The 8210-nt window shown below is 33.4% G+C and overlaps 1 pseudogene across 1 annotated transcript; it reads right to left on the bottom strand.

The window, feature by feature from the left end:
* Positions 1 to 310: 310 nt before the first annotated feature.
* On the bottom strand, positions 311 to 3965 carry LOC143583159 (PTI1-like tyrosine-protein kinase At3g15890; annotated as a pseudogene). Its single transcript, XR_013144109.1, has 3 exons — positions 3455 to 3965; positions 2443 to 2705; positions 311 to 1414 (listed from the first exon to the last, which is right to left on the bottom strand). The product of XR_013144109.1 is annotated as a PTI1-like tyrosine-protein kinase At3g15890 (transcript).
* Between the last annotated feature and the right edge of the window lie 4245 nt (positions 3966 to 8210).

The following is an 8210-nucleotide window of genomic DNA, read 5'->3' as shown; positions in this document are numbered from 1 at the left end:
TCTCTCTACTTCCTTCTCCCTTACCAATTCCGGTAATAACTCAAAGAAACCAGATCCGAGATCTGGGTTCTCTGCAAGTGATTTCCGCTAGCTAGTAGTGAGATTGATCTAAGAACTTTAGTTGTTTGATTCATTCTAAGGACCTACAGAAAATTTGTCTAATGATAACCTATGTCAATTCAAAGCTACCTCATTCACCTAAATTTGATAAGCAGGCTACATAGCTTGACTAAGAGGGCTATCCAGGTGCCCACAAGTATAAATTCATGTCAAAGAGGTAGCCTCGAGTGACATATGTCATCTAACATATTGCACCAACATGCATTGGGAGGACGAAAAGTATGGCTTGGTCGGTGCCCAAGCAACTTATGTGGCCAACGTATATTACACAAAATTTTCAATGTCTATTTTGTAAAAGATTTGTCAAGATTCCTACTTTGATAATTTTCCTTATACATTCATATATGCTTTAGAGTTAAGTTTTCAACAATACCAACTGGCAATGTATTAAGAATATTGTAATTTACAATACCAATTTATATAACAAATAATTTAAAGATACATAGAAATTCTGTTTAAACAGATACTTATCAGCATATGGAGATTAAACAAGATATTTTTGTAAGATCCAAGATCAGCATCCGAAAATATGGTACTTTAGACGTTTTCAATTGGTTAAACAAAAGATAGTAATCATCCTTTCTTTCCCATTCTGTCTGCATACCTCTTGTATGGATCATGCATCCTCTGCACATTGCTCATGGCACCAAAAACTCCATAAGCATCACTTTCATCATACGCATCATCCTTTCGATCCCCGTCATAATCATCTTCATCGTCATCATCACTAGCTTGATCCTTAGCCACAAGATCATCACCATATTTGACACTCTTTAACCTCAACTGCATCATATTCCCATTAGGTTCATACCCTTTAAGCAGCCTCACAACTTCCTTCATATTCGGCCTCCTTTCGGGCTCACTTTGCTCACAAAGTGCAGCCGCATTTATGAATTGTTTCAACTGATCTTCGTCAAAATTGCCTCTCAATTTCGGGTCAGCCAAGTCACGAAACCTTCCTTTTTCAATGTGAGGTTCAGCCCATTCGGTTATGGTTCGTTTTACACCTCCCGGAAGTTTCTCAATCGGTTTTCGTCCTGTTACGAATTATAGGAGAAGAATGCAAAAGCTGTAAACATCACAACTTTCGGAGACCTTACCCCACATGGCGTATTCAGGCGCTAAGTAACCTAGTGTGCCCTTGACCCTAGTGGTCATGTGGCTAACACCATCTGGAATTAGCTTGGCGAATCCGAAGTCAGCGACTAGTGGTTCGAAGTTGGAGTCTAGGAGGACATTACTTGCCTTTATGTCTCTGTGGATTATGTGGGGTGTAACTTCATGGTGTAAGTACCTGCAACATCAAATATGTTAGAATATAAGCTAGAGGAAAGAAATCCAAACTGAGTGTTGGAATCAAATGACAATCATGAAGAACATGTGTATTATTAATGAATCTGTGATGTGAATTACAGAATGATAGACGACTATAATCGTTCTTGACACCCCTATATAAACATACAGAAAAGATGTGTGTCGATTATGAAACCGACTCAGCCCTACAATTGTACTAAACAGTTTACTTTCTATGTTTACATAATCACTCTAAACTAATTAATCTAACCCTACTGTAATAATAATAATAAACTTAAATAACTAAGTCTAGATTATGTTATAATACTGAGCAAAGTGTTTAAAATATATACTCCCTATAACGTATGAGTATTACAACTTTTAATCATAGTTTCGAATGTGTTCTACAACTTTTATTACAATGACCTTTCTATGAACAATTTTAATAACTTTTCTGCATGCTATAATTGAATTTATTTATTTGTTGGGCCAGTTTAGCACGTCCATTTGACTAGAAAAAGAAAGACAAATGTATGTTATATTATCATTTGTTATGAAAAATATATAAAATTATCAAATCTTTATAATTTAATGAGAGGAAAAATTATTAAAATATACATGTTTGACCATAAAGTTTATAAAATAGACATCGAAACAAATACCCAACCAACATAGACGGCCTTTCAAATAGCTTCCGCCACCTTCTTGGAATCTTGGGAATATTTCCATTCCAAGGGCCGGCATTACTTAAAATTGGAAACCTTTGTTTTCAACATCACAAAATATCTAAAAGGTGTATATATAGGAATGTCATTTTGGTGCATTTGATGACTAATAGTTAAGTAGTTTAATTTACTAATTATAATATAAGCCTATTAAGTTCCAAAAAATTTTTCTTGACAAACCATCCGTGGGTGATTAGTTAGTAAAAGTGTGTTTAATTTTTATAGTGTTTATTGAAGCCTATAATATTCTTTATGTGAAAATTTATCCAAAGAGTATATGAAAAAGGTGTTTAGTGAAGCTTACAATAGTCCTTCTGCCGATCCAATAGCAATTTTCATTCTCTTTTTCCAATCAAGTTGAACTTCAGCAGCAAACTGGCCATGAAGGTGAGACAACAAACTAAGATTAGGCATATAATCATAGACTATAAGTCTTTGTTCGGCTGAAGCACAATAACCCCTTAGTCCCAACAAATTCTTGTGTCGAACCCGGCCAAGAACTTCCACTTCAACCGCAAATTCCATCTCAGCTTTTGAATTCATCGATTTCTGTTGCTTAACTGCAATCTAAAATATACACAAAACCACATAATGCTTAGTGACAAACATATGTTTATAATTGAAATATAAATTGACTACATAGGTACCCAAGTGTATTTTCAAGGTTGTATGGACAAGTGTGTTTAAGCTCCAAATAGGTGTAAGAATAAGTGTATTGCAAATTGTATATATAAGGCAGTGTACTTAGGTTTCGAAGGAGCCTAAGTATCAGCGTATATGCTACAAATGTGACTAAACGTATTTCAAGGTTGTATAGGGTAGTGCGCTTAGCCTTGAGAGGTGTCTAAGTATCAAGGTGCCTAAGCATATTTCAATGTTGTATGGGGGTAGTGCTTAGCAGCTGGTGAATTGGTGATGCCTAAAGAGATTATGTGTCTATCTTTTATTGGTTATGTCTATTTATATTAAGCGATTTTTTACTCTTTGCCTATTTAGTAAAAGAAAAAAAAAACAAACAAATAAACAAATTAGTCCATTTGCCTAATTAGTAAGTGGCATATCTTGAATAGTATTCGTTAGACAAGTAAATCTTTAATTTGATGTCAAAAAAAATCTTACAATTAATGACCAACACAAATGTAAACAGTTCTGGACCTATAAATTTTACTCAATTATAGAAATTTCTGGTCTAGTCACACCAAGAGTGATATAAGTAACTTGATAAATTATCCTAAAACTGTAACAAGGATTTACATTGTAGAACACTACAACATATCATGGTTAAATCAGAAAGAAAACATAACTACAAATCTTACCTGAAGACCATCGGACGTTTTGCCCCAGAAAACGCTTCCGAAACCCCCCTCTCCAAGCTTGTTATCTTCACTAAAACCATTAGTGGCTGAATGCAACAACTTGATTGTAAAGATTCTCCATGGAGAGTGACCATTGCTTGATGGAATCCTGAGAAACATGATATACCATTTACATATGTATGATAAAAAGAACTTTATTGTAACCCTAATTACATTTTGCATACCCTTCATTAACCTTGTCTGAATCACAACAACTGAAAGAAGAACCCATAGTTTGCTAATGGGTTTTCCAAGACTTTGTTTTGCTAATTTCCAAATACAAACTTTTTTATGTAGAAGTAGATGACAATCAAGTTCATATTATATGTAAGACTGCCGACGTTGGCCGGCTGAGCTTATGTATATAATGGAAAATGGTTAAATAAATAAATGGCTGCTTGAATATAAATAATATTGAAATAATGTATTTTATAATGTAATTTAAAATCTAGTGAAAAACGAAAGCTCTTCTCTCTCGTGACTTCTTTCTGTGGTACAGTTTTTTTCACCGATGAATAGGTGATTTAGGAATACTTAATGCTATATGATGTTAGCTAAATAGAAAAAAAGTATAATGTTGTGTTATTTTCAAGTATTGCAATTTATTGTTTCATGTCTATTATTATTTAGTGTAATTCAAACCTATAAGAAATTAGTGTTTTACCCGGTGCGTTGCGCCGAGCCGGCCGGTAAAATCCATGCAATGATAAAATCTAAGCGTTGTCAGCCGCAAGTACTGAAATGGTAAGTCGACGCGAATTCAGTCAGTTTCTGTTACATGTGTTAGTGCATTGAAACTAAAACCAAAACAAAAAATAACAAAATTTGAGGTGGACCAATGGGGTAAAGTTAGCCGATAATACTTGGCCATTGGTAAAACCCGACCATCATCGATCTTGGGCGTTGAGGGGGTGAGTCTATGCAAATTCGATTGGTTTATTTCACGTTCGTTACGGTACTGGAACTAAGAAAAAATAAAACAACAAAAAAATCGGCATTCGATCGGTTTTTATTACGTTTGTTACGGTACTGGAGATAAAACAAAACACATTGAGTCTACTCGAATTCAGTCGACTTCCGCCACGTTCGTTACGGTAGCGGAATTAAAACAAAATTGACATTCGATCGATTTTCATTACGTTTATTACGAGCCGAAACTAAAACAATCCAAAAAGAACTAACAAGGTGCCGCAAAGTGGTCCAATAGAGACTTTGGGGCACCACACTCTTAAATTGTATTATATAATAATACTATATTTTGCTTCCTTAAACGAATATTTGGTAATGTAACCGGCTTAGTGGCTTTTATTTTGGTTTCAGAATTTTCTGATCATCATAAAAAATGAATATAATGGATCTCCTCTGTACATCATGTACACACTAAAAAAATAACACATACGTGCTTAAAAAAGTTTTATACCTTATAATTTATAAAAAAATATATATATGTAATATGTATAAAAAAGATTGTACTCTCGAAACTTATGTGCCACAGCCGATGGTGCGGCTCACACACCCTTCAAACCTCCCCTGCTTGTAAGTTATTTTCTTGATATTTTACTTCTTGATATATTGTTTTCTTTTGACATTATAGCGAAATCAACACTCTACTAAACAATACAAATGCCGGTCATTAATAGTAAATAAACAAAGGACGATTTTTAATGAAGGCCGGTGTTTAATTGGTACACGATATAAAAAAATCACTTTTCATAAACTTGATATCGACGCAACAAATAATTTAAGAGATAATATATTTTTTATGATAAAAAAATCACTTTACATAATAAACCTTAAAATTTTATAAATTATAAGGTATTACTTAATGTATATTAAATAGATAATTGCATGGTATTACTTAAAATTATAGCTCTAACATTGTTGTTTTATTAACACAAAACAACATATAAATAAAAACAAAGTAAAATATTTACACAAAACAACATATATAAAAAACTAAGTAAAGTTATAGAAAAATACATTTTTATCCTTTAAACATAATCAATTTAAGAAAAAGGTCCTTAAAAAATTTACTTTCACTTTTTTATCTTTTATATAATAACATGTCTCGTTTTTAGTCCTTTAGAATAACGATCATCTAAAAAGTCAATTAAATGAGGGTATATGTTGGGCATGTGATGGTAAAATGGTAACTTTACTATATATCAACATTAAAAGAATTTATATTGAATAATTAAATCACAAAAATAATTTATGAAGACACCATCTTCTTTTTCCTTTCCCCAAGTAACACCAAAACTATGTTACCACAACCACCCATTAAATATAACATAAAAAAAGAACGGGATTAGATTTTGGAATAAGAAACCTGTTTCCCAAAAATACCAAATAATCTAAGTGGTGTTTCAAGTAAATCTGATTTATGCGAAAGTCTTGTGAAAACTCGTAAACATGGGACGTACTATTTGATTGATAGAGTGGTTCGACTAATCTTGACACTTCCAGTTTCTATTGTAACAACAGAGAGGGGGTTTTTAGCAAAGAAATTATTCAAGAATCTCATTCGCAATAATACGTCAGATTAGTATCTCGCGAATAACTTGGTGGTTTACATAGAAAATTAAATTGCTGAAACATTTGATTCGGAATCCACAATTGAGGAATTCAAAAATCTTAAAGGTCGTCGAGCTGCTTTGTAATTCTTCTTCTAAGGTACTCACCCTTCCTCTCGGCTCTCGCATTATTATGAATATTTTAGGTATTTGTTGGTTAAAAAATTATCTAGTTTTTTTTATTATAAGAACAATCGTTTGAATGAATGAAAAAGAAATTAGATATATGGATGTCAAATTGTTTGATCCGATCCGAACCGAACCACTAACCCAAATCACCGACACGAACTGAATCGTCTACCTGAAAATGTTTGGGTCCGTGACTTAGGTCACCGCCGTGACGAAGCCCAAGCTTTGCCACTGTGTATACGAAGCTTGTAATTTTTATGAAGAGTTTGATAAGAATATCAAATTCAGTATATTTATACAATTATATTGCATGTATTAATAACTACTCCCTTCGTCCTATTACAAGAGTCCATATTTTCTCTTTTATTTGTTCTATTACAACAGTCTACTTTCAAAATTTATTAGCCAATTTTCAAGTTTATCCTTAAACACAAGCAACTAACATTAATAAACAATATAAAGGGACCCAATTTCCAAGGCCAATTTCAATATACCTTGAACTTTAAACCATCACACTTTTAATGAGACAAATGGAGTACTAAATTTCAAATGAAAAATATAGTACATTAATGGATAGTATGGAAAATATGAGTATGTAATTCAAGTGACTAAAACAGTTGAAAAAAAAGAGAAAACTAGTGAAATGTCATCTCAAAGAAGAAAAAACAAAATAAGTTTGAACATCCTAAATAAATTGAAGAAGAAAGAGAAAGAAAAGAAAACCAAACCACGGTTGAAATCATGGAATGACTGAAACTAAACAAAATGTGTGAACATACAAACTTATTAGTACTAAAAAAATCAACTGTGGTTTCAAACCACGGCTTGACAGCAAATCCACCACACAGTTAGAAGTGATATTAGGTTTTATTTTTTTATACAATCCGTGTTTTGAAACCACGGCATGCCGTATTTTAATCAAAATTATTACTTTTTGAAATACACAACTAACACATTTATAGAAAAATACCCAAACCGTTGTTTCAAACCACGGTTACACCAACCACAATTACACCAATTTTGTAACCATCTTTCAAAACCATACTATTTTTTAAACAACTTTAATAAAAATACCATTTATGAAAAATTTTCATCAACCGTTGACCTTCTTCATGATCATATATTTTCATATTTCCATCCCAATTCTCCATATTTTGACTTCCTTTAATCAGATGGTTCTTTTTCATCCATTGTTATTTCAGATCCGATGGACGATTTGGGTTGATCTCCAGCACGTCCACCTCCGGTAACAGCTCCATTCCACTCTCAGTATCTTTAATTAATAACCTTATTGATAAATCTTCAACTTTCAAAAGCACAACATCATCTGCTTTGACTCTACTACAACCATTACCTAGAAACACGATTAATTCGAGTCCGTTGAATACGGGTTTCATTCCGGCCTGATTTTTTCGAGTTCAATTGAAAATGTATTCAATATCAATTCCGAAGAAGCCACTCTCACAGTGTATTTAAGTTCAAACATGTATCAAGAAGAAATTCGTAGAATTTTGTAGAGGTAGGGTACTAAGCCCACCAATAAACACACGATAAATACTCTCGTCGGTTATACGACCATGCGCCATGGTTTCTGATGAATGTTACGTCCTTGTGAATCAAACATTCTCTCACACCTCAGGAGCGCCAAAGATCTCCACGAGCATGGTGCAAAAAAGAAGGATATTCATCATAAATGACGCCCAATAAGGGATGAACAACACATAGTCAATAGTACTACATAGTACGACATGTCAATATCAAATGACAACGACGCCCACCAACTCCCTTTGACACACGTGCAAAGAATATAATTGGTGGGAAGCCTTGTTGGGCCAAGTTTATGTGGTTTGTACTTAATAGAGTTATAATGGGCTGGGTGCGGGTTCTATGTAAACCGAGAACGCATTTGTGTTCTCGGTGGGCTTTATTCTTTTTGGGCCAGTGTTGGTTTACCTATATATATATATGTCATATTGTGTATAGGGTTAAGGTTGTTGGTTTTGACCAGTTGTTCA

Source organism: Bidens hawaiensis, unplaced genomic scaffold, assembly GCF_021521415.1.
Source record: "Bidens hawaiensis isolate Kalapana, Puna unplaced genomic scaffold, B.hawaiensis_p1.1 tig00032156_1, whole genome shotgun sequence".
Taxonomy (NCBI): Eukaryota; Viridiplantae; Streptophyta; class Magnoliopsida; order Asterales; family Asteraceae; genus Bidens; species Bidens hawaiensis.
Note: the sequence above shows the minus strand (reverse complement) of the source record. Positions and strands in the feature narration are given on the sequence as shown.